This window comes from Hemitrygon akajei, chromosome 4, assembly GCF_048418815.1.
Source record: "Hemitrygon akajei chromosome 4, sHemAka1.3, whole genome shotgun sequence".
In the NCBI taxonomy this organism is placed as follows: Eukaryota; Metazoa; Chordata; class Chondrichthyes; order Myliobatiformes; family Dasyatidae; genus Hemitrygon; species Hemitrygon akajei.
Genome location: NC_133127.1, coordinates 97,071,516 through 97,097,038, shown reverse-complemented (window position 1 = coordinate 97,097,038; position 25,523 = coordinate 97,071,516). Strand labels below are relative to the sequence as shown.

Sequence of the window (25,523 nt, the reverse complement as noted above, 5' to 3'; positions counted from 1 at the left end):
TGCACCTGGGTTTAGTTATCCATCACCACGCACTGTGAGGGGTTTGAAGGTCAACTTCAAGTACTCCCTGGATTGTGACACACAAATTATACAAAACCCAAGCATACGTATGAGCCCTTGGAAGACCAATGGGATGGATTCACCGGCTGAGCACATCTGCTGTGTGGGAACTCAGCTCATGACCACATTTCCAACTTGCAAACTGTTCAGGTTATGTAGAGTTCACGGGAGCAGAACCCTGTCAAAACCCTGCGGAGGACCCTTATTATCACAGCTAGGTCAATCAGTTACACAAGCATGAGTGCTGTCAATCATTATCATAAGTAAACTTTGTCAATTATTCTGACAGGTGAATTGGCCATTACAATGGTCTGAGTTTGTAATCATTATCATAGATAGATTCTGTCAATACTAACACAATGGATTTTGTTGATCATTCCGACTGGCAGGTCAATCATTATCACAGGTGAATGTCATCCATACAATTGCAGGCAGATTTTGTTGATCATTATCACAGGTAGGTTGATTCTATTTATGATTGTTACTAGTGCTTTATCATTGATGGATCAATCATTATAGTCCTGTCAATGTTTATCAAGAGTGAGTTCAATTTTATTGTTGGAAACTATTTACTTTCACTTCCTGGGAGGTGCCCTCCATTGAAATTAAAGTGATTTTCTTGTTTCTTTCCTCCTAAATGCCAAGAGAACTTTTCAGGGAAGTGGAGGCACTTCAATGGACTTATGCTTTATTGCTCTATCTGAATTACATCACAGTAGATGCTTTTGTTAGTTTGGCATTACTTTAAAATTGTAAGTCATCAAGTGAAAGAACTATTAAGTGCTCTAACCATGCTCTTTAATATGTGAATACCTATAGTGGTGTGAGCCTGTGTAACTTTTTCTGCATCTATCTCAGAAGGAATGAGGTACCCTGACAAGCTTCTCAGTACATTAATAAATATGAAGTTTACACCAGTTAATTCCTGCTTAAGTAACTACCTTGGCAGGATTCTTGTGATTCATTCACTGAGGAAATGTAGTAATCATATATCATAAACATCTTTAAATTTATTGCCAGGCATTCGTGGATTTCCTTGCAATGCTGAGGGAATCACAGGTATGTGATTTATTTCTAAAGCATCTTCCCATCTGACAGAGAGCTACATATTTTGCGATGTCCTCTCTGCTTTTCTCCGTCTCCTTTGTAATCTCCACCTTTTCTCCCATGTGGTGTGAAAGAAGAGACTTGTGAGTGATAAAAGTTGAAGTGTGAATTGTTAAGGTTGACTATCAAACAGAGACATTACATCACAATTTAATTTAGTTGAGTGCAAAGGGAAGTGAGCAAATGTTTTGAAAGTAAAGGTATGTTTTTAAAACTTAAGTGGGTGTAGGGATTTCAATATTGATTTTTTGCACCTTCAGAAGTGAATGGCAAATCATCTTTGACTCGTTTATTGAGGTAAATATGATAATAGTCCTTTATGATCTTCAACCAGGTGCATAATACTGCTCTCCACTATTAAAGATGCACGGAGTTGCACATTGGCCTTCATAAATCAAGGCATTGAGTGTAAGAATTGGGGTGTCATGTTGATGTTGTACAAGGTGCTGGTGAGTCCAAATTTAGAATATGGTGTTCAACACTGGTCTCTTACTTTCAGGAAACATAAATAAAGCTGGAAAGGTTATGGTTATGGATCCAGCAACCCACCTGGGTCGTAGGGGCACTGTACAGATGAGCGCTGCACCAGTTGCCTCCATCTCTCACGGTTGTGGGCAAGTGCCTGGGTTGTGGCAAAGCTCTCTCTGGTCAACTCTGCAACATTGTCTCTCCATTTCTTCCTCGTTCTACCCCTTTTTATTTTCCCCTACCCTGTTCCCTGAAGAATGGTCTTTGAGAGTAGGCCTGATCTTGTTATGAGGTCATACTATCTCAGTTTCCTCTTCCTTACTCTGGACAGTAGATCTTCTGGTGTCTCATGTGCAGGGTGATGGTTCTTTGTATTTCATCGTTTGTGAAAGGGTCTGTACAGGAGAGGCTGAGGAGCCTTCTGAAGCATCTTATTCCTACTGCCTGGATCTTCTTTTGCAGTTCTGCTGTCACAGTCCATGATTCACATTCATACAAGAAGATGAAGAGCACAAGTGCATGCAGGAGTTCCAACTTTGATCTGAGAGCGACGTTATTGTCTCTCCAGACTGGTTGTGGTTTAGCCAGCATTGCTGTTGTTTGGGCTGTCCTTGCAAGGAGCCCAGGCTTAGATCTTTCTTGGTTGATGTTGGACCATTTGACATTCTCTAGTTCTTGTCCACTGACTGTGATTTTTGTTGTGATTGGCTCCTCAGCAGCTTGGGTTTCCCTGTGCTGGTAGATGTATCATCCAGACGGTTCAGGGATGTGGTTCAAGGGTGTAGGGGCTCTGGACAGAGGCAGTACATTTGATGTCTGGCAGCTGCAGTCTACTAGTAGGGTGGACAGGCATCACTGGTCCTCGTCCATCCCCTAAACCTCTCAGGTCTGCCTCCAAGTGGCACACGCTGGTACAGCACTTCATTTGGTGGACCAAACAACGTGAAAGAGTGGTGTTAACGCGGCATCACAGGGTGAAGTGCCTCGTCGATGAAGTCACTGGCCAGGGCGGATGAGTTCCCCAAAGAACTACAATGGCCATGTGTTTGAGACCAGGGCGAGCCACGAGCTGGAGGACATCGACTGTGGTCTGGCCTCGAGACGGGTGGGTGCTGCCAGGCATCAGTGGCCCAAGACAGCAAGCTAGAAAGAGTACCAAGATGTGCTGGATTTAACAACTCAAGTTATAAAGGTTGAAAAGATTAGGACTTTATTCCCTGTTGTTCGTCCTTCGGAGTCGAAGACGATCACGACTTCTGTCAGGTGGAGGGTTTGTGACTGTGGGTCTGGAGGTGACTGGTGAGGCCAATCCCGGCCCTGAAAGCTCGCCCACATGTGGGACACATGAGCGTAGGTGCTGCAGTGGAAGTGGAGATAGCTCGAGCCTTGCGCGCGGCGCGTTTCCTCTGAGCCTCTGCGGTGCGTCTGATTTCTGCTGCATACGCTCCTTTAGTGGTCCTGCTCCACCAGGTTGGGCGGTCCAGAGCAAGCGATTCCCAGCTACTGGGATTGATGTTGAGGTCTTTGAGGGACACTTTGAGGCAGTCTTTGAAACGTTTCTTCTGCCCTCCAACTGAGCGCTTGCCCTGGCTCAGCTCTCCATACAGCAGCTGTTTTGGTAGTCGACTGTCAGACATCCTGATGACATGGCCAGCCCATCTGGCTTGGGCTTTCTGTAGGAGGGTGTAGACGCTGTGGGTGCTAGCCCGCTCCAGGACCTCCGTGTCTGGGACTTTGTCCTGCCATCGTACGTGGAGAAGTCTGCGGAGGCAGCTCAAGCGGAAGTGGTTGAGCTGTTTAGCGTGTCTGCTGTAGACAGTCCAGGTCTCACTGGCATAGAGGAGGGTGGTGAGAACCACTGCTCGGTAGACCTTCAGCTTGGTGGTAAGGCTGAGTCCTCTCTGCTCCCATACATTCTCACGGAGTCTCCCAAAGGTGGCACTGGCTTTGGCAATTCTGTTGCTGATCTCTGCATCTATGTTCACCGCTCGTGATAGAGTACTGCCCAGATAAGTAAAGCTGTCAACTACCAGTAGCTTCTGCCCCTTTACTGTGATGTGTGGTTCCTGATAGGGCTTTCCGGGTGCGGGCTGGTACATAACTTTGGTCTTTTTGGTGCTGATTGTAAGTCCAAAGTTGTCACAGGCTCATGAGAAGCAGTCCATTTCTCGCTGCATCTTCTGCTCTGTGCTGGCGTTGAGGGCACAATCATCAGTGAATAAGAGGTCTTTGACGACGGTCTCCTTTACCTTTGTAACAGCCTGTAGACACTGATGGTATACATGCCAGTCCTGTATCTGACGTGTATACCATCCTGACAATCGTGGAAGGCATCATTCAGCATAGCAGAGAAGACCATGCTAAAGAGTGTAGGGGCGAAAACGTATCCTTGCTTTACACGGTTCGTCACTGGGAAGACTTCTGACTCGTCACCATCATCCAAAACTTTCACCATCATGCCATCGTGGAACTGCGGAACAATCGTGATAAACCTGCTAGGGCAGCCAAACTTCTCCATTATCTTCCATAAGCCATCTCTGCTGACCTTATCAAATGCCTTGGTCAGATCTATAAAGGTCATAAAGAGGTTGCTGTGCTGCTCTTGAAATTTTTCCTGGAGTTGGCGTGCAGCAAATATCATGTCGACAGTTCCACGCTCTGCAGGGAAGCCACACTGGTTTTCTGGGAGGAGACCTTGCTCAAGGTGTTGGAGAAGGTGATTAAGCAGGACGCGAGCTAAGATCTTCCCAGCAATGGAGAGGAGGGAGATGCCTCTGTAATTGTCACAAGACTGGCGGTTGCCTTTCCTCTTGTAGATGTGGACTATGCTGGCATCTTTCAACTGTTGCGGGACCTTTCCTTCATTCCACATAGACTGGAAGAACTCAGTCAGCTTCTGCATCATGAATGGGCCTCCTGCTTTGTAGACTTCAGCAGGGATTGCATCTGATCCTGGTGCTTTGCTACAAGAAAGTTGCCTGTAGCAAAACTTTATTCCTTAGAGTGCAGGAGAATGAGGAGAGATCTCATAGAGGTATGCAAAATTATGAGGGGTATAGATGGAGTTAGTTCAACAAGAACTTTTTACTTTCGGGGGAAACTAGAACTAGAGGTCGTAGGTTTAGGGTGAAAGGTGAAATATTGACAGGGGGAACTTCTCCACTGAGAGGGTGGTGTGAGTGTGAAATGAGCTACTGGTTGAAGTGGTAGATGAGGGTACAATTGTAACATTTAATTGTTGAATGAAGGCAGGCATCAAAAATACAATCCACCATCAGCTTCAAAGATTTATTTTTTTATTGTCAAATTATGCATGTACAATACAACTTTGATAATCGCCTTATCCAGATAGAACATAGAAATCTACAGCACATTACAGGCCCTTTGGCCCATAATGTTGTGCCGACCATGTAACTAGAAACTGCCTAAAATTTTCTTACCGCATAGCCCTCTATTTTCCTAAGCTCCATGTACCTTTCTAAGAGTCTCCTAAAGAACCAAGTTCACTCAACCTATTCTTAAAAGGCATGCTCTCCAATCCAGGCAACAGCCATGTAAATCTCCTCTGCACTCTCTCTATAGAATCCACATCCTTCCTGTAATGACGTGACTAGAACTGAGCACAGTACTCCAAGTGGAGTCTAACCAACATCTTATATAGCTGTAACCACGAAATTCAGAAAAAAACCATGGGAGTATTTGAGAGAAAAGACATCTAATCCCCCCACCAGCACGAAAAAGAAACAAAACTCGCAAACCCGAAAACATCCCACCCCCTCCCTTGCACAAGAAACTAGCAGATCGTCCACGTAGAAAATGACAGCTGCAACATTACAAACCCCCAGCCTCTCCCTAGACAAAAATAATAATGACAACAACATCAAACCCCAAACCCCTTCTCTCACACCAAAGTGATTTCCGACTGTCAGAGAAAATCCATGTTTGAGGATCAAGACCTGATGCAGCAAGAAGCTCATTGAGCACAGGGAGGGAAAGATGCCTGAGTCCATGTATGCTCCATAGGCGTGAACCAGCCACAGCTTCTCGAAGTACATGAGAGATACCACTGGTACTGTCTCCCCTAAATCCTTCCTGGACACACTTAGCATGGTAGTGTGGCCAGCTGTGGAAGCATTTGGGGCAGCTCTATTACAACACCAGTAACTCGGCTTCAATTCCACCACTGTCTGGAAGGAGAATATGAGCTCTCCTTGTGATTGTGTGAGTTCTGTTTGGGTGCTGCCGTTTCCTCCCACATTTCAAAGGTGTAAGGTTTAGTAGGTTAAAAGTTCACATTGGTGCAAGTGGGAGGCCCGGGCCTGGGCCTATTACAATGCTGTAGCTCTAAAAACAAACTGCCCTTCAACACAACAGCACCGCAGGAAACCACGAGCAACATCCTCAGTGCAGAGGCTTGCTTTCATCTGGCTGACTCCAAAGCTCAGGCCACAGCATGTTTCTAATTCCATTTTTCCAAGTCAGATTATTCAGAGCTCCATCTTAGCATGATATCACCATGAGGAATGAGGAATTATTCAAGGTATTTTCAAAGCTTCTTTAATAAAGTATTATATTCCGACAGACTTGGAGGAATCCTTAGCTCATGACTACTAAAAATGGAAAAGAAGAGTGTGGGTGAGAAACTCGAGTCCATTTGTCATGAATGCATCAAACCAGTATCAAACCTCGCTATTTTTAAACTCCAACCTCTTTACAATGAAGGCTAAAATGCCATTTATCTTCTTGACTACTTGTTGGATCTACATGCTAACTTTAACAGCTAAATATCAAAATATACTGCCTCAATTCTTCCTATTACACCCTCAAAAATTTGATCAAACTTATCAAACATGATTTACCTTTCATAAGCCATGATGAGTAGGTTTAATTGTATTTGTCACCCTCTCTATTGCATCAGATTCTTCCTGTAGTGTGGTATGGAGGGGCCACAGCACAGGATCAGAAAAAGTTGCAAACTCAGCGGGCTCGGTCATGGGCACTAGCCTCCCCAACATCGAAGATGCCTTCAAAAGGCAATGCTTAAAAATCTATCATAAAGGATGCCCATTACCCAGGAATTGTTCTCAACACTATAATCAAGGAGGAGATACGGGAGCCTGAAGACACACTCAACATTTCAAAAACAGCTTCTTCCCCTCCACTATCAGATTTCTGAATGAACTCATGATCGCTATCTCAGTTTTTTCTCTCTCTTTCTTTGCACTACTTATTTAATTTTATTTATATACTTACTGTAATTTATTGGTTTATTATTATGTATTGCATTGTACTGCTGTGGCAAAACAGAATAATTTCAAGACATATTAAACCTGATTCTGATTCCGATTCTGGCTCTCTGTCCTCTCTGCTCCTGACTGCAGCCAGCATTAATTCAAAGAAAGCATCATGGAACCTGGGTGTGAGTTTTTCTTGTCCAAGTCTATCTCCTTCCCAAACTTCAGCATCCTTTAATAAAAATGTCATTACCAGCTAATATCATCATAATGTTGCACAAGGATTGTATTTAGTTGGAAAACTCGTGAATGGAGAAACAAGACCATCCAGTTCTGCACCGATGAAGTGACATACAGTATCCCACCCACCCGGCTTCACCTATCACCTTCTAGCTTACCCTTCTTCCGCTCCCTGCACCTTGTTATTCTGGTGCCTTCCCCCTTCCTTTCCAGTCCAGATGAAGCATCTCAGCCTGAAATGCTGATTGTTTACTTATTTCCTTAGATGCTGTCTGACTTGCTGCATTCCTCCAGCATTTTCTGCGTGTTGCTCTAAGTGGAGAGTGCTCACAGGCTACTCCTTAGATATAAATGTAAGTAATTCAGACCACTTTTGTGCAATTTTTGCCTGCATAAGAAGGTTTGCATGTTACATTTGCTGCATGTCTGTAACCACAATAGACAATAGGTGCAGAAGTAGACCATTCGGCCCTTCGAGCCTGCACTGCCATTCTGAGATCATAGCTGATCATCTACTATCAATACCCGGTTCCTGCCTTGTCCCCATATCCCTTGATTCCCCTATCCATAAGATACCTATCTAGCTCCTTCTTGAAAACATCCAGAGAATTGGCCTCCACTGCCTTCCGAGGCAGTGCATTCCAGACCCCCACAACTCTCTGGGAGAAGAAGTTTTTCCTTAACTCTGTCCTAAATAACCTACCCCTTATTCTCAAACTATGCCCTCTGGTACTGGACTCTCCCAGCATCTGGAACATATTTCCTGCCTCTATCTTGTCCAATCCCTTAATAATCTTATATGTTTCAATCAGATCCCCTCTCAATCTCCTTAACTCCAGCGTGTACAAGCCCAGTCTCTCTAACCTCTCTGCGTAAGACAGTCCGGACATCCCAGGAATTAACCTCGTGAATCTACGCTGCACTTCCTCTGCAGCCAGGATGTCCTTCCTTAACCCTGGAGACCAAAACTGTACACAATACTCCAGGTGTGGTCTCACCAGGGTTCTGTACAAATGCAAAAGAATTTCCTTGCTCTTATACTCAATTCCCTTTGTAATAAAGGCCAACATTCCATTAGCCTTCTTCACTGCCTGCTGCACTTGCTCATTCACAATGGTCAAGTATAATATCCTTGTGTTACAACAGGGAAGTGTAAGCACAGCACTATTACAGCTCGGACTGTCGGTGTTCAGAGTCCAATCCTGGAGTCCTTCGTAAGGACTATGCACAGCTTTCCTGTGGAATGTGTAGGTTTCCCCCAGTGCTCTGATTTCCTCCCACAGGCCAAAGATATTCTGGTTAGTAGGTTAATTAGTCATTGTAAAATTCCCTGTCCAATGAAACAGTGGAGGCTACCTTGGTAAATATATTTTAGACAAGGTTGGATAGGTTTTTGCGTTATAGGGTAATTAAGGGTTATTGGGAAAAGGCAGGTAGATAGAGATGAGTCCATGGTCAGATCGTTCATGATCTTACTGAATGGTGGAGCAGGCTCGACAGGCCAGATGGCCGACTCCTGCTCCTATTTCTTATGTCCTGTGATTAGGCACGGATTAAATCAGGGGTTGCTGGGTGGTGTGGCTCGAAAGTCTGGAACAACCTATTCCACATTATACCTCTAAATAAAATAATTAGACATTTTCTCATTTCATCTTTGGGAAAAGACAGATTCTATCAAAGAAACAAAGGCTGGAATAACCACTTTTATGCCTAGAATTTAATAATCCAACCAATCAGAGCCAGAACAAATTTAATAATTGGAGGTTAATCCAAGATTAGTCCCTAATCTACCCATGCAGTTATTTTCCCAACATATTCATAAATGCACCAGAGAATTGATCACAGATCCAGGAGGCCTCCTGCTGAGTTACAGCTCTGTGAGAACAGGCCAAACATCCATGCCAATCTCTCTAATTCATAGACCTTTAAACGGCCCTCACCACAAGAGCACCCCAACTCTAATAAAGGCTGTCACGATAGATGGGAAAACATGGAGAGGGGTTACACATGTGGAGGGAAATGTCCCTTGAATTAAGTAAATTGGAAAGAAACTCGGAGAACAGGAATTTAGGTTAATCCCACCTAGGTTAATAAGTTAGTTCTGTCCTATGACTCTTGTTTCATTATTTGACCTACATTAAGGGTTTCTATGATCTTCAGCTCCACAATTCACGTTTATGCATGTGGATTACCTACTATTTTCTTCTCTTGCTTCAACCGTCCTGCTTACTTATGCATTCCTATGCACAAAGTGGCCCTAAGCCATTGTAGAGCAAGGTAATAAATGGGCAATGACGTTCTTCACTCAGCAGTGAAACACACTGAAGTTATGTGTTGGTACGCCGATCCATCAGTGATCAGTCAGTTTGGAAACGTGCAGGAGTAAAACATTAATGTCTGAGTGTTCTTTGATTCCTCTACAGTTGATTACCTGCCATGGGGTTTGATCTTTATTGGTCAATAGCTGATAGATGCAGATGGTAGTTTGCATATTTTTGCACCAATTTCAGTTATGAAGGAATGAACGTTGTACATAGTAATGACCAAACACGAGGAAATCTGCAGATGCTGGAAATTCAAACAACACACACAAAATGCTGGCGGAACACAGCAGGCCAGGCAGCATCTATAAGGAGAAGCACTGTCAACGTTTCGGGCAGAGACCCTTCGTCAGGACTAACCGAAAGGAGAGATACTAAGAGATTTGAAAGTAGTTGGGGGAGGGGAAAATGCGAAATGACAGGAGAAAACCGGAGGGGGTGGGATGAAGCTAAGAGCTGGAAAGGTGATTGGTGAAAGTGATACAGAGCTAGAGAAGGGAAAGAATCATGGGACGGGAGGCCTCGGGAGAAAGAAATTGGGGGCGGGGAGGGGGGGGAAAGCACCAGAGGGAGATGGAGAACAGGCAGAGTGATGGGCAGAGAGAGAGAGAGAAAAAAAACAAACAACTACATATGTAAGGGATGGGGTAAGAAGGGGAGGAGGGGCATTAACGGAAATTAGAGGTCAATGTTCATGCCATCAGTTTGGAGGCTACCCAGCCAGTATATAAGGTGTTGTTCCTCCAACCTGAGTTTGGACTCATTTTGACAGTAGAGGAGGCCATGGATAGACATATCAGAATGGGAATGGGACGTGGAATTAAAATGTGTGGCCACTGGGAGATCCTGCTTTTTCTGGCGGACCGAGTGTAGGTGTTCATTGAAACATAGTAATGACATGCATTTTTGATGCTATAGAACTGACACCATTGCTAAGGTGAATAACATCAAGAGGACAAATTCTGATTTCATAATGGGTAGCATTTTAATTGTAAACAGACACACACGTGTTAAAATATGTAGATATCAATTTGTAAGTATATTTTATACATAAAAACATATGCAATTTGTGGTTTGTTACACAATATATTCTTCTAGGAAACTATCCCATTAAACCCATTCTCAAGAATAATTTGTACAATTTATATTAAAATTGCTGTTCATTTTTGCAATATCTTTCTTACAAATGTCAATTATTTATTAAATTACCATTCACTCTACCACTTGTAGCCTATAGACTTCTCCCTCTAGGACAGGGGTTCCCAGTCTGTGGTCCACAGACCCCTTGTTTAATGGTATTGCTCCATGGCATAAGAAAGTTTGGAAACCCCTGCTCTAGGATGCCCTTCCCTTGTCCCTGCGGCACTCATCCCACTTTCTACCCTACTCTGTAGGCAATAACCAATTTTCAGTTCTAGTCATCTTGTATCTTGTCTCTGTAATGACTATTAAATGTATGACCATTTGTATGAATATGATTCATAAAACAAATCATACAGACTTAATTTGTGCCATCAATATCAACAGTCATGTTATGATTGTTGCTGTTGTGACTGTAAACACTCCACATAGAAACTGAAGCTTGAAGATGCAAACTGTCTTTTTCAAACCTGAAGAAGTGTCTCAGCCTGAAATGTTGACTACATATTCATTTCCATAGATGCTGCCTGACCTGCTGGGTCCTCCAGCATTTTGTGTGTGTTGCTCTGGATTTCCAGCATCTGCAGAATTTCGTGGTTATTCAAACCAAGGTGGTTTTCTGGAGAATCTACTGTATTTGTCCTCTCCTGATCCCCAACAGTTCCAAGATGTGGGAACTGGAGCTGCAGCTTGATGACCTTTGTCTGGTCAGGGAGAGTGAGGAGTTGATAGAGAGGAGTTACAGGCAGGTAGTCACACCGTGGCCACGGGAGGCAGACAAGTGGGTCACAGTTAAGAGGAGGAAGGGGAAGAGTCAGATACTAGAGAGTATCCCAGTAGCTGTGCCCCTTGACAATAAGTACTCCTGTTTTCTTACTGTTGGGGGAGACAGCCTATCTGGGGGAAGCAACAGTGGTCGTGCCTCCGGCACAGAGTCCGGCCCTTTAGCTCAGAAGGTTAGGGAAAGGAAGAGGAAGGCAGTAGTAATAGGGACTCAATAGTTCAGGGGTCAGTTAGGCGATTCTGTGGATGCAATCAGGAGACCCGGCTGGTAGTTTGCCTCCCTGGTGCCAGGGTTCTGGACGTTTCTGATCACATCCACGATATCCTGAAGTGGGAGGGTGAGGAGCCAGAGGTCGTGGTACATATAGGTACCAATGACATAGGTAGGAAAGGGGAAGAGGTCCTGAAAGGAAAATATAGGGAGTTAGGAAGGGAGTTGAGAAGAAGGACCGCAAAGGTAGTAATCTCAGGATTACTGCCTGTGCCACGCGACAGTGAGAGTAGAAATGGAATGAAGTGGAGGATAAATGCGTGGCTGAGGGATTGGAGCGAGGGCAGGGATTCAGATTTCTGAATCATTGGGACATCTTTTGGGGCAGGTGTGGCCTGTACAAACAGGACGGGTTGCACGTGAAACCTAGGGGAGCAATATCCTGTGGGGGAGATTTGTTAAGGCTACTGGGGACACTTTAAACTAGAATGGTTGGGGGTGGGAATCAAATTGAAGAGACTAGGAGAGAGGAGGTTAGTTCACAAATAGAGAAAGGAAGTAGACAGTGCCTGAGGGAGGATAGGCAGGTGACAGAGAAGGGGAGCGCTCAGACCGAAGATGTAGGGGAGAAGAAAGAAAAAGATAATAAAGTTGTTTGCACTATTAGGGATAAACAGAGAGTAAGAGGTGTAGAATTTCTTAAATGCATCTATTTTAATGCTAAGAGCATTGTAGGATAGGTGGATGAGCTTAGAGCATGGATTGATACCTGGAAATACGATGTTGCAGCTATTAGTGAAACATGGTTGCAGGAGGGGTGTGATTGGCAACTAAATATTCCTGGATTTCGTTGCTTCAGGTGTGATAGAATCAGAGGGGCAAGGGGGGAGGTGTTGCATTGCTTGTCAGAGAAAATACTACAATGGTGCTTTGGCAGGATAGATTAGAGGGCTCGTCTAGGGAGACTATTTAGGTGGAATTGAGAAATGGGAAAGGTATAGTGACACTTATAGGGGTGCATTATAGACCATCTAATGGGGAGCGAGAATTGGAGGAGCAAATTTGTAAGAAGATAGCTGATATTTGTAGTAAGCACAAGGTTGTGATTGTGGAAGATTTTCGTTTTCCCCACATAGACTGGGAAGCCCATACTGTAAAAGGGATGGATGGTTTGGAGTTTGTAAAATGTGTGCAGGATAGTTTTTTGCAGCAATACATAGAGGTACCAACTAGAGAAGGGGCAGTGTTGGATCTCCTGTTAGGGAATGAGATAGGTCAGGTGACGGAGGTATGTGTTGGGGAGCACTTTGGATCCAGTGATCACAATAACATTAGTTTCAATATAATTATGGAGAAGGATAGGACTGGACCCAGGGTTGAGATTTTTGATTGGAGAAAGGCTAACTTTGAGGAGATGCGAAAGGATTTAAAAGGAGTGGATTGGGACAATTTGTTTTATGGGAAGGATGTAATAGAGAAATGGAGGTCATTTAAAGGTGAAATTTTGAGGGTACAGAATCTTTATGTTCCTGTTAGGTTGAAAGGAAAGGTTAAAAGTTTGAGAGAGCCATGGTTTTCAAGGGATATTGGAAACTTGGTTCAGAAAAAGAGGGAGATCTACAATAAATATAGGCAGCATGGAGTAAATGAGGTGCTCGAGGAGTATAAAGAATGTAAAAAGAATCTTAAGAAAGAAATTAGAAAAGATAAAAGAAGATATGAGGTTGCTTTAGCAAGTAAGGTGAAAATAAATCCAAAGGGTTTCTACAGTTATATTAATAGCAAAAGGATCGTGAGGGATAAAATCGGTCCCTTAGAGAATCAGAGTGGACAGCTATGTGTGGAGCCAAAAGAGATGGGAGTGATTTTGAACAATTTATTTTCTTCGGTATTCACTAAGGAGAAAGATATTGAATTGTGTAAGGTAAGGGAAACAAGTAGGGTAGGTATGGAAACTATGATGATTAAAGAAGAGGAAGTACTGGTGCTTTTAAAGAATATAAAAGTGTATAAGTCTCCAGATCCTGACAGGATATTCCCTAGGACCTTGATGGAAGTTAATGTAGAAAGAGCAGGGGCTCCGACAGAAATATTTCAAATGTCAAATGTCATTAGAAACAGGGATGCTGCCAGAGGATTAGCGTATTGCTCATGTGGTTCCATTGTTTAAAAAGGGTTTTAAGAGTAAACCTGGCAATTATCGGCCTATAAGTTTAACATCAGTGGTGGGTAAATTAATGTAAAGTATTCTTAGAGATGGTATATATAATTATCTGGATAGACAGGGTCTGATTAGGTACAGTCAACATGGATTTGTGCGTGGAAGGTCATGTTTGACAAATCTTATTGAATTTTTTGAAGAGGTTACGAGGAAAGTTGACGAGGTTAAAGCAGTGGATGTTGTCTATATGGACTTCAGTAAGGCCTTTGACAAGGTTCCACATGGAAGGTTAGTTAGGAAGGTTCAATTGTTAGGTATTAATATTGAAGTAGTAAAATGGATTCAACAGTGGCTGGATGGGAGATACCAGAGAGTAGTGGTGGATAACTGTTTGTCAGGTTGGAGGCTGGTGACTAGTGGTATGCCTCAGGGATCTGTACTGGGTCCAATGTTGTTTGTCATATACATTAATGATCTGGATGATGGGGTGGTAAATTGGATTAGTAAGTATGCAGATAGGTGGTGTTGTGGATAATGAAATAGGTTTTCAAAGCTTGCAGAGAGATTTAGGCCAGTTAGAAAAGTGGGCTGAAAGATGGCAGATGGAGTTTAATGCTGATAAGTGTCAGGTGCTACACTTTGGTAGGACTAATCAAAATAGGACTTACATGGTAAATGGTAGGGCATTGAGGGATGCAGTAGAACAGAGTGATCTAGTAATAAAGGTGCATAGTTCCCTGAAGGTGGAATCTGATGTGTATAGGGTGGTGAAGAAAGCTTTTGGTATGCTGACCTTTATAAATCAGAGCATTGAGTATAGGAGTTGGAATGTAATGTTAAAATTGTACAAGGCATTGGTAAGGCCGAATTTGGAGTATTGTGAACAGTTCTGGTCACCGAATTATAGGGAAGATATCAACAAAATAGAGAGAGTACAGAGGAGATTTTTGAACAAGTTAGGTCTTTATTCTTTGGAGCGTAGAAGGTTGAGGGGGGACTTGATAGAGGTTTTTAAAATTATGAGGGGCATAGATAGTGTTGACGTGGATAGGCTTTTTCCATTGAGAGTAGGGGAGATTCAAACAAGATGACATGAGTTGGGAGTTGGGGAAAAAGTTTAGGGGTAACACGAGGTGGAACTTCTTTACTCAGAGAGTGGTAGCTGTGTGGAACGAGCTTCCAGTAGAAGTGGTAGAGGCGGGTTCGATATTGTCATTTAAAGTAAAATTGAATAGGTATATGGACGAGAACGGAATGGAAGGTTATGGGCTGCGTGCAGGTGGGTGGGACTAGGTGAGAGTAAGTGCTTGGCACGGACTAGAAGGGCCGAGATGGCCTATTTCCATGCTGTAGTTGTTATATGGTTATATCCATTATAATCCCAGTGCTTTTACCATTTTCCACTCTTATGCACATTATATCTGCTTAACACCTACATACTCCTCCCACCGTTCCCAACTGCTTACTGACCTTCCTTACTTGGTCCTGATGGTCAGAAAGAACTACAATTTACAAAACAGTGAACAGGAGTGAGGCAAAGACAGTGGAAATAGACAAAGCAAAAGTCTTTGTTCTTGCTATGTGGTTGCAGGAATGGAGGCAGCCATATTGTGAGACTCTCCTAGCAGATGCCATTTTGTGAATTATTTGATGAAGTGGTTGTGGTAAACTATGTATACCTGTCTGGACACGCCCCTTTGCCGACTGCTCTCTGGACACGCCCCTCTGCTGACTGCTCTCTGGACACGCCCCTCTGCTGACTGCTCCTGTGGCTCCTCCCACAGACCCTTGTATAAAGTCGATTGGAGGCACTGCTCCTCCCTCAGTCTCCAAGATGTTGTTGTCTCTTTTGGTGCTAATAAAAGCCTATTGTTCGCCTCCCATCTCCGAAAGTTATTGATGGTGAATCAGTGGTTCTTGCGCAGGGATAGCTGAATCGGAGCAACTGAATGTGGGCACAAGGGATTTCTGTTAATGATCGGGTAAAGCTGAGACCATTTTCGTTTATTATGTAATATACCATAATAAGGAAGAAGAAACAGCCTGTGATCTGGTCATCTGGGTCTATTGTTTGGTTGACCTGGTTGAACTAGTTAGAACCACTATGTTGGAAACAGTGGAACAATCCTCAGCCCTCTGGCACCATGACGTTAAGCATCACATACAAAACGGTCAAATCTCTAAAAATGCATCTGACAAAACCAATCTCCACTAGCAGATGCTCAGTATTTATTGAGAGCATGTTTTAGTTTGTTTGGGTGAGGAAGAATGAAATGCTCACATATTTCATAGCCAGAATTGATGCTAACAAGTTGGACTGTTCTGTATTGTAATTCTGTAGAATATAAAGTGTATAATTACATCATGCTTTTGATCGCTAGCGAGCAGAGAAGTCATAGGTAATTATCAGGTGAGTGATTTCAATCCTATTTTTAAGACGAGTTAAAACTATAGATGTTACTAACGTGACCACATAGCCATTAAAGAGGAATCTGGATGAGCAGGGTTCGAAGTAAATTTATTATCAAAGGACATGTATGTCACCATTTATAAACCTGAGATTCATTTTCTTGCAGACAATCACAGAAAATCCAGGAAATACAATAAAATCAGTGAAAGACCACAGGATGGACAAAAAACCAATGTGCAAAAGGCAATAAACTGTGCAAATACAAAAATAAACAAATAAATAAATATATATATATATAAGCAATAAATATCAAGAACATGAAATGAAGAATCCTTGAAAGTGAGTCCATGGGCTGTTTGAACAGTTCAGTAAGGGGTTGAGTGAAGTTGAGTGAAGTTATCCCCTCTGGTTCAGGAACCCCTTGGTTGAGGGGCAATAATTGTTCCTGAACCTGGTGGTGTGGGTCCTGAGGCTCCTGTGCCTTCTTCCTGATGGAAGCAATGAGAAGAGAGCATGGCCTGGCTGGTGGGGGTCCTTGATGATGGATACCTCTTTCCTGCAACAGGAAGATGTAGATGTACTCAATGATGCCAAGAGGTTTACCTGTGATAGACCAGACTATTTGCACTACTTTTTGTAGGATTTTTCATTCAAGGGTATTGGTGTTTCCATAGGAATTTGCCAAAGCTTTAGATGCCATGCTGAATCTTCACAAACTCCCAAGAAACAGAGGTGCGGTGTGCTTTCTTAGTAATGACACTTATGTGTTGGGCCCAGGAAACGTCCTCCAAAAAGATAACACCAAGGAATTTAAAGTTGCTGACGCTCTCCATCTCTGATCCCCTGATAAGGATTGACTCAAGGATCTCCAGTTTTCTCCTCCTAAAGTCAATAATCAGCTTTTTGGCCTTGCTTACACTGAGTGAGAGTTTATTGTTGTGGTACCACTTAGCCAGACTTCCACTTTCCCTCCTATATGCTGGTTGGTAAACTTAAATATGGCATTGGAGCTGTGCCTCACATTCATAAAGCAAGTAGACAGGGGGCTAAGTATACAGCCTTGTGGTGCTTCGGTGCTGATGGAGATTGTAGAAGAGAAGTTTTGCCAATTACTCACAGGGTTCTGCAAGTGAAGAAATCGAGGATCCAATTGCACAAGGAGGTACAGAGGCCAAGGTCTTGAAGCTTATTGATTAGTTTTGCAGGGACAATAGTTTGAATGACAAACTGTAATTGATAAAGGGTATCCTGATGTTTGCATTTTCACTGTTCAGATGTTCTGAAGTTGTGTGAAGAGCCAATGACATGACACCTGGATGGATGTATACAAGGGAGAAAATATAGAAGGATATGTGGATAGGGATTGATGAAGTAGAGTGTCTAGAGCCTTCAATGCAGCATGTACTGTATGTTGGCACAGACAGGTTGAAAATGTTGTAAATTCTCCATATGCCATGTAATGGCCTCTGCAGAGTTCTTGATTATCCAACAATTCCTGTAGAATGTGTTTTTTCACAAACCTATGATTTCGCTTCTTAGTGATAATGACAGAAACTTCCTGATGGAACAACTTTGCCTCAGATGTTTCAGTTGTGGTGGAATGATGTAATGTAAAGGATAAACAGGAATGCCTCAAATTTCACTCGCAATTGCATTATCCAACTGACCAGTCGGGATACATTGATTTTTCCTGAGGCATCTTTTCCAGACTCAATGTGTGATTAGGTATTCAATGGTTCAAGTGTTCAGGATGTTCTTCAGACTGCTGGGGTTATGAATCTTTAAATGCTGATCTCTTTGAACCTTAAAATCAGTCGTACTAAGACTTCCAACGCTGCCTATTTGAACTGCTTGAAACTGAGAAATCAATGGCCACTGATGAAAGGTAATCTGAGAGAAGAGAGAGTCAACATTAACTCCTTTCCATGGGTAATGATGTAATTCAGACATTGTAACCGAGGCTGTAATATTTCAATATGGGTTGCTAGGCAACTCTCAATATCTTTTTAATAACTCCTTTTACATTTTCATCTGTGGTGGATATGATGATGGGATAAATTTTCATCTTTACCATCAGAATTGCCTGATCGAAATATTGATAGAAAACTGAGGATTAAATGTGCAATTCCACAGTTTGAATGTTTTGTCTAATTTTCCAGCCTTTCAGATTTACTCTCTCCTTCCATTTCCGTTTCCTGTAACATAAATTTCTCCCGGTTCTAATGGCCCAGATTTTCATAGGCAATAATGGTGTTTACTAATATTTCCTCAGATAATTGCTTGCAATTTTAGAGTTTCTATGTAATTAAATGATCCTTAAAATTCATCAACTGTTTGCAGTAGTATTGCAAAAATGTTTCAACAGTGGACTTCTCATGGCCCAGTTCAAAATTCAAAGTACAGAGTTCAAAATAAATGTATTATCATAGTACGTATATGTCACAAACACAACCCTGAGATTAATTTTCTTGCAGGTAATCATAGTAAATACAAGAAACACAATAGAAGCAGTTAAAGACCTCACCCAACAGGATGGACAATCAATCAATCACAGTACATTTATTATCAAAGAATGTAGTATTTATGCAGTGACCATCGCTCCCTGACCTTTAGCATTATCATGGAAAAGGGTAGAATCAGAGAGGACAGGAAAATTTTTAATTGGGGAAGGGCAAATTATGAGGCTATAAGGTTAAAACTTGCGGGTGTGAATTGGGATGATGTTTTTGCAGGGAAATGTACTATGTGGTCAATGTTTAGGGATCTCTTGCAGGATGTTAGGGATAATTTGTTCTGGTGAGGTAGATAAAGAATGTTAGGGTGAAGGAACCATGGCTAACAAGTGAAGTGGAAACTCTAGTCAGGTGGAAGAAGGCAGCATACATGAGGTTTAGGAAGCAAGGATCAGATGGGTCTATTGAGGAATATAGGGTAACAAGAAAGGAGCTTAAGAAGAGGCTGAAGAGAACAAGATGGGGGCATGAGAAGGCCTTGGTGAGTAGGGTAAAGGAAAAGCCCAAGGCATTCTTCAATTATGTGAAGAACAAAAGGATGACAGGAGTGAAGGTAGGACCGATTAGAGATAAAGGTAGGAAGATGTGCCTGGAGGCTGTGGAAGTTTGAGGATATGAGTTGAGAGTTAGGGGGCAAAAGTTTAAGGGTAACTCGAGGGGGAATTTCTTTACTCAGAGAGTGGTAGCTGTGTGGAACGAGCTTCCAGTAGAAGTGGTAGAGGCAGGTTCGGTATAGTCATTTAAAGTAAAATTGGATAGGTATATGGACAGGAAAGGAATGGAGGGTTATAGGCTGAGTGCGGGTTAGTGGGACTAGGTGAGAGTAAGCATTTGGCATGGACTAGAAGGGCCGAGATGGCCTGTTTCCGCGCTGTAATTGTAATATGGTTATATGATTTATATGGTTAAGTGAGCAAGGTCCTCAATGAATACTTCTCTTTGGTATTCACCAATGAGAGGGAACTTGATGATGGTGAGGACAATATGAGTGAGGTTGATGTTCTGGAGCATGTTGATATTAAGGGAGAGGAGGTGCTGGAGTTGTTAAAATACATTAGGACAGATAAGCAAACACCAGAGAGCATATGTACAAAATTAAGGGAGGGAATGTTAGGGGAGACATCAGGGGTAAGTTTTATACACAGAGGGTTGTGAGTGCCTGGAATGACTTGCCAGGGATGGTGGTGGAGGCTAAAACATTATGGGTATATAAGAGCCTCTTGGACAGGCACATGGATGAAAGAAAAATGGAGGGTTATGGGGTAGTGTGGGTTTAGTACTTTTTTTTAAGGATTATATGGGTCAGCACAACATGGAGGGCTGAAGGGTCTGTATTGTGGTGAAGTGTTCTATGGTTCTATGGTTTTATAAGTCCCCGGGGCCTGATGGAATATTCCCCAGGCTGCTCCACGAGGCAAGGGAAGAGATTGCTGAGCCTCTGGCTGGGGTCTTTATGTCTTCGTTGTCCACAGGAATGGTATCCGAGGATTGGAGAGAGGCGAATGTTGTCCCTTTGTTCAAAAAAGGTAGTAGGGATCGTCCGGGTAATTATAGACCAGTGAGCTTTATGTCTGTGGTGGGAAAGCTGTTGAAAAAGATTCTTAGACATAGGATCTATGGGCATTTAGAGAATCATGGTCTGATCAGGGACAGTCAGCATGGCTTTGTGAAGGGCAGATTGTGTTTAACAAGCCTGTTAGAGTTCTTTGATGAGGTGTCCAGGCATATAGATGAGGGTAGTGCAGTGGATGTGATCTACACAGATTTTAGTAAGGCGTTTGATAAGGTTCCACACGGTAGACTTATTCAGAAAGTCAGAAGGCATGGGATCCAGGGAAGTTTGGCCAGGTGGATTCAGAATTGGCTTGTCTGCAGAAAGCAGAGGGTCATGGTGGAATGAATACATTTGGATTGGAGGGTTGTGACTAGTGGTGTCCCACAAGGATCAGTTCTGGGACCTCTACTTTCCTTGATTTTCATTAAAGACCTGGATGTGGGGTTAGAAAGGTGGGTTGGCAAGTTTGCAGATGACACAAAAGTTGGTGGTGTTGTGGATAGTGTAGAGGATTGTCAAAGATTGCAGAGAGACATTGATAGGATGCAGAAGTGGGCTGAAAAGTGGCAAATGGAGTTCAACCCGGAGAAGTGTGAGGTGGTACACTTTGGAAGGACAAACTCCAAGGCAGAGTACAAAGTAAATGGCAGGATACTTGGTAGTGTGGAGGAGCAGAGCGATCTGGGGGTACATGTCCACAGATCCCTGAAAGTTGCCTCACAGGTAGATAGGGTAGTTAAGAAAGCTTATGGGGTGCTAGCTTTCATAAGTCAAGGGATAGAGTTTAAGAGTCACGAGGTAATGATGCAGCTCTATAAAACTCTGGTTAGGCCACACTTGGAGTGTTGTGTCCAGTTCTGGTCGCCTCACAATAGGAAGGATGTGGAAGCATTGGAAAGGGTACAGAGGAGATTTACCAGGATGCTGCCTGGTTTAGAGAATATGCATTATGATCAGAGATTAAGGGAGCTAGGGCTTTACTCTTTGGAGAGAAGAGGATGAGAGGAGACATGATAGAGATTTACAAAATATTAAGAGGAATAGGTAGAGTGGACAGCCAGCACCTCTTCCCCAGGGCACCACTGCTCAATACAAGAAGACATGGCTTTAAGGTAAGGGGTGGGAAGCTCGAGGGGGATATTAGAGGAAGGTTTTTTACTTAGAGCTGAAGAGCCTGTACTGTGCTGTACTATTCTATGGTCTATGTTCTATATGTAGCCTGGGGAAAAATATACATGCAGGACAACAAATAATTTTTCGGATCTTAAATTCCTTTATCTGTATTAGATGTTCTATTGCAGAAAGAGGGTATCAAAATAAAAAGGACAAAATAAATAGAAATAACAGTTCCCACTATTATAATCTCAGTTTAACTTCAGACCACACCCTTGTTACGTATGCAGTATGAAAATAACTAAAAACAAAATATACAAAATCAATATAGTAGAAGCAATTCTAAACAATTACAAACATAGAACATAGAATAGTTGTACTCTGCCTTGGAGTTTGACCGTTCAAAGTGTACCACCTCACACTTCTCCAGATTGAACTCCATCTGCCACTTCTCAGCCCACTCCTGCATCCTATCAATGTCTCTCTGCAATCTTCGACAATCCTCTACACTATCCACACCACCACCACCCTTTGTGTCGTCTGCAAACTTGCCAACCCACCCTTCTACCCCCACATCCAGGTCGTTAATAAAAATCATGAAAAGTAGAGGTCCCAGAACCGAGTGCTGGGACAATGTTAGAATCTCACCAACCCTGTACTTTATACACAACATCAAAAGTATGAATAAATACATCTGATCTTAACTAAGAGATATACTCACATTTGGCACACACATGCTTAACTTACAATCACATATAGGGTAGACTTTGAAATGAGTTCTCCTTGCTCACACTAGTAGGCCGATTAAGGAACTTCACAATCATGCTCTCCAGCACTAATCAATTTATTTGCGAAAATCTTTCCTCACCAAACCCGAGAAAAATATTCAAACGTTGTCCTTTCTAGAACATGGCAACTCTTCGTTCTACTTCAGCCATGCAAAATAACATCACAGTTTTCTCTTAAAGGTACAGGCAGCTATTTTAGCATTACCAAGGTGAATACGTAAGTGCACTTTAACAACAAAATAATGATATTCAACAGTCGCCTGGTTACATTTACACCTTGAGATTTGTTTGCTTACAGGCAGCCACAAAGCAAGAAACTCGAAGAACCCAATTTTTAAAAAATGAAGACCATAATCGCCGTGCAGTGTAAGAGGGAAAAAAACACACATCATGCAATCAATAGATGGAAGCGAGAGCATTGTGAACCAGGGATCCTTAGATCCTCACCCAGAGCAGCTGGAGTGGTAGGAGGCTCAAGCCTCAATCTCGGTTTATCACTTTAGCAGGGCACAAACTCTGCAAAGACTTGCAAAGACGACAGCCACCCAAGAGAGGAATGAACATCACAGGAGAGCAAGCAAAATGAGCCTGACCCTTGCCTCTGCACTTGGGCTTTTCCGTCCATTTGGGTTGGTGTCTAAATTGTCTGAGCACCAGGTAGCGCCTTGCTCTAGGACCCCAGCCCCAACAGAGTGACACACTTGGACCACACAGCCCGAAGCTGTACTTGATCTCACCAAATTAGCTCAGCGCTTGGAGCAGTTCAACCTCTTCTCCAAATTGTTCACTTCAATAGCGACAGCAATACTAACTCTGTCTGCGAGCACTTCTTGAACACATTGCCTTCTGTCTTTGAGATATTCCAGTATGGCTCATCCTTCAAATCAGCTTTGCATCTGCTTGCTTCTTCACTGTTTGCAGTGATAGTTGAGCACAATTTACTTCAGAAAATGTGCTATTGAAAATGGTTTTAGTCATATTTCTTGCCTTCTGAACTACCAGTAAGCTTTTGCACAACTTCAGTAATGCCATTTTAAACCAGAAATAACCAATGTACAAAAAAAATTGTGCAAATACAAATTAGAGAAAAATAGAAATGCTAATAATAAATAAATAAACAATAAATATCGAGAACATGAGATGAAGAGTCTTGAAATAGAGTCCATTGGTTATTGGAACAGTTCAGTGGTGGGGTGGATGAAGTTGAGTGAAGTTACCTTCTCTGATTCAACAGCCTGATCATTGAGGGGTAATAACTGATTCCTGAACCTGGTAGAGCAGGTCCTAAGGTTCCTGTACCTTCTTCCTAATGGTATCAGTGAGAAAAGAGCATGGCCTGGATGGTGGGCATCCTTAACGACGGATTTCCTGAGACAGCGCTCCATGTCAATGTGCTCAATGGTGGGAATGGCTTTACCGATGCTGGAACGGGCCATACCAACTGCTTTTTGTAGGATTTTTCATACAAGGACATTGGTGTTTCCATACCGGGCATGATGCAACCACTAAATATACTCTCTGCCACACATCAATAGAAGTTTATCAGGTGTTTAGATGAGATGCTAAATCTTTGCAAACTTCTAAGAAAGTCAAGGTGCTGCAGTGCTTTCTTTGTAATGGCACAAACATGCTGGACACAGGGCAGATAATCTGAAATGATAACACCAAGGAATTTAAAGTTGCTGGCCCAGTCCAGCTGTAACTCTTCATTACTTGTGGTGATAAACTGTGTCAAATAACTTGTGCAGATTGAAGCTGGAGCATGAATGCTTGTCTTTTTACTCCAGTGGAAGAAGCAGCTATGGGAACCATAGCAAGCACTACCTTCATTACATTTAACAACATTTGGAGGAGGCACAGTAACATAGCTACACAGATCCACATTCAATACTGACCTTCAACACTGTCTGGATGGAGCTGCAATTTTTCCCTGTGACAGCCTGAGCTCCCTTCAAGTACAATGGTATCTTCCCACATCGCAAAAATATGTAGGTTAGTAAGTTAATAAGCCCGTAGTGTGACAGTGAGTGATGGATTCTGTTGTGTATTTAATATTTCAGTAATATTTGAGTAGTATTGGAAATGCATTGTTTGATTCTTGTTCATTTAAATAATTAATTACAGGGTTCTATGTAAAAATAAGTGAATTGCATACAGTACACCAGCACACCGCCGGCCACATTATGTGCAGGTGTCTCACATAAAAATGAAAATGATGTTGGAATTGCATTCCCAGCTCCCTTGTTTTCCTTTCAATTAGTTAATGTTTTGGATTTACCAAACACCGCAGAGGCAATGAGGAGGTTTTAAATAAACCCAAGACAACTCCCTATCTTTTGAAGTGCAACAAGATATTCATGTTATAAAAACAATGCAGTGAGAAATGGTTAAGTTAAAACAAAAACAGCACAGCTGTGTTTCTTTTGAAGGGACAGACAAGGTCGAGTTTAAAAAAAAGGCATAAAAAGAACAAATTCTTGGCTTCAATGTGATAGCAAATAATAGACAAGCAATATAGCTTACACCAGAAGCGAATTTTATTAAATGGTCACTGGATTGGCTGTTTTGGTCATTTCACAAAATGAGTTTGAAGGCATTTCAAAGAAATTAAACTGAAGCCTGAAGGTATCCAACTAAGAACATAGTGGAGAAAAGGTAACCCCTGTGGGAATGACATTCGTAAGAGTGAAATACAACAACCAAGCAAGATACATTGGGCTTGTCTGTAGTAAAAATAGGAGCTCCGGCATTGTGGAGCTGTGATTAGCTGCAACAGCTACAACTTGATTGGAGATCCATCCATTATTTGCATGCCACATCCCCTGCAATAGAATCAACTGAAGACAAATTAGGAAAAGTACAAGATGCTGCCACAGCAGTGTTCATGGGCTTCGGAAAACTGAAACATATCAAGGGTAAAATAACGTTAAATGAAAGTGTCATATTCAAGTTTTTCAAAACCTTATACCATCAGCAATAAAGTAGCCAGTGAGCTAGATTTCATGGAGGCTGAAGGAATTCTTCCCAAGATTGAGTGGAGCTCCTAGGCAATGTCAGTTGTCCCAGTCACCAAGAAGGATGGGTCTGCCATAATCTGTGGTGTCACCCATTAACCCAGTACTGGAAGTAGATTAATACTCTTTGCCCAAGATAGAGGATATCTTTACAAATATTTCTAGAAGGAAACACTTCAGAACAGTGGGCCTAGCTGAGGCCTCCTCATAGATGGAGATAGAAGAAGAGTCTAAAATGTTTCTCACCATAAACACTCACAAAGGGCTTTATCACTATAGTAGGCTTATTTTTGGATTAGCTTCTACATTTGCACTCTGACAGAAAGCTATGGAACAGGTTTGGCAAGGCTGTGCAGCCACTCAGTGTTACCGGCATGACATTATTGTTACTAGTTTGGATGCAAG

At 42.5% G+C, this 25,523-nt stretch overlaps 1 long non-coding RNA gene across 1 annotated transcript in view; it reads left to right on the top strand.

Annotated features, from left to right (window-relative positions):
- Positions 1-23,494, top strand: part of LOC140725940 (uncharacterized) — a 55,680-nt gene extending 32,186 nt beyond the window's left edge. Inside the window, exon 3 of the long non-coding RNA XR_012098537.1 lies at positions 22,403-23,494. This is a non-coding gene — a long non-coding RNA (uncharacterized lncRNA). The remainder of the gene's footprint in view (positions 1-22,402) is intronic.
- The last annotated feature ends 2,029 nt before the right edge of the window (positions 23,495-25,523 follow it).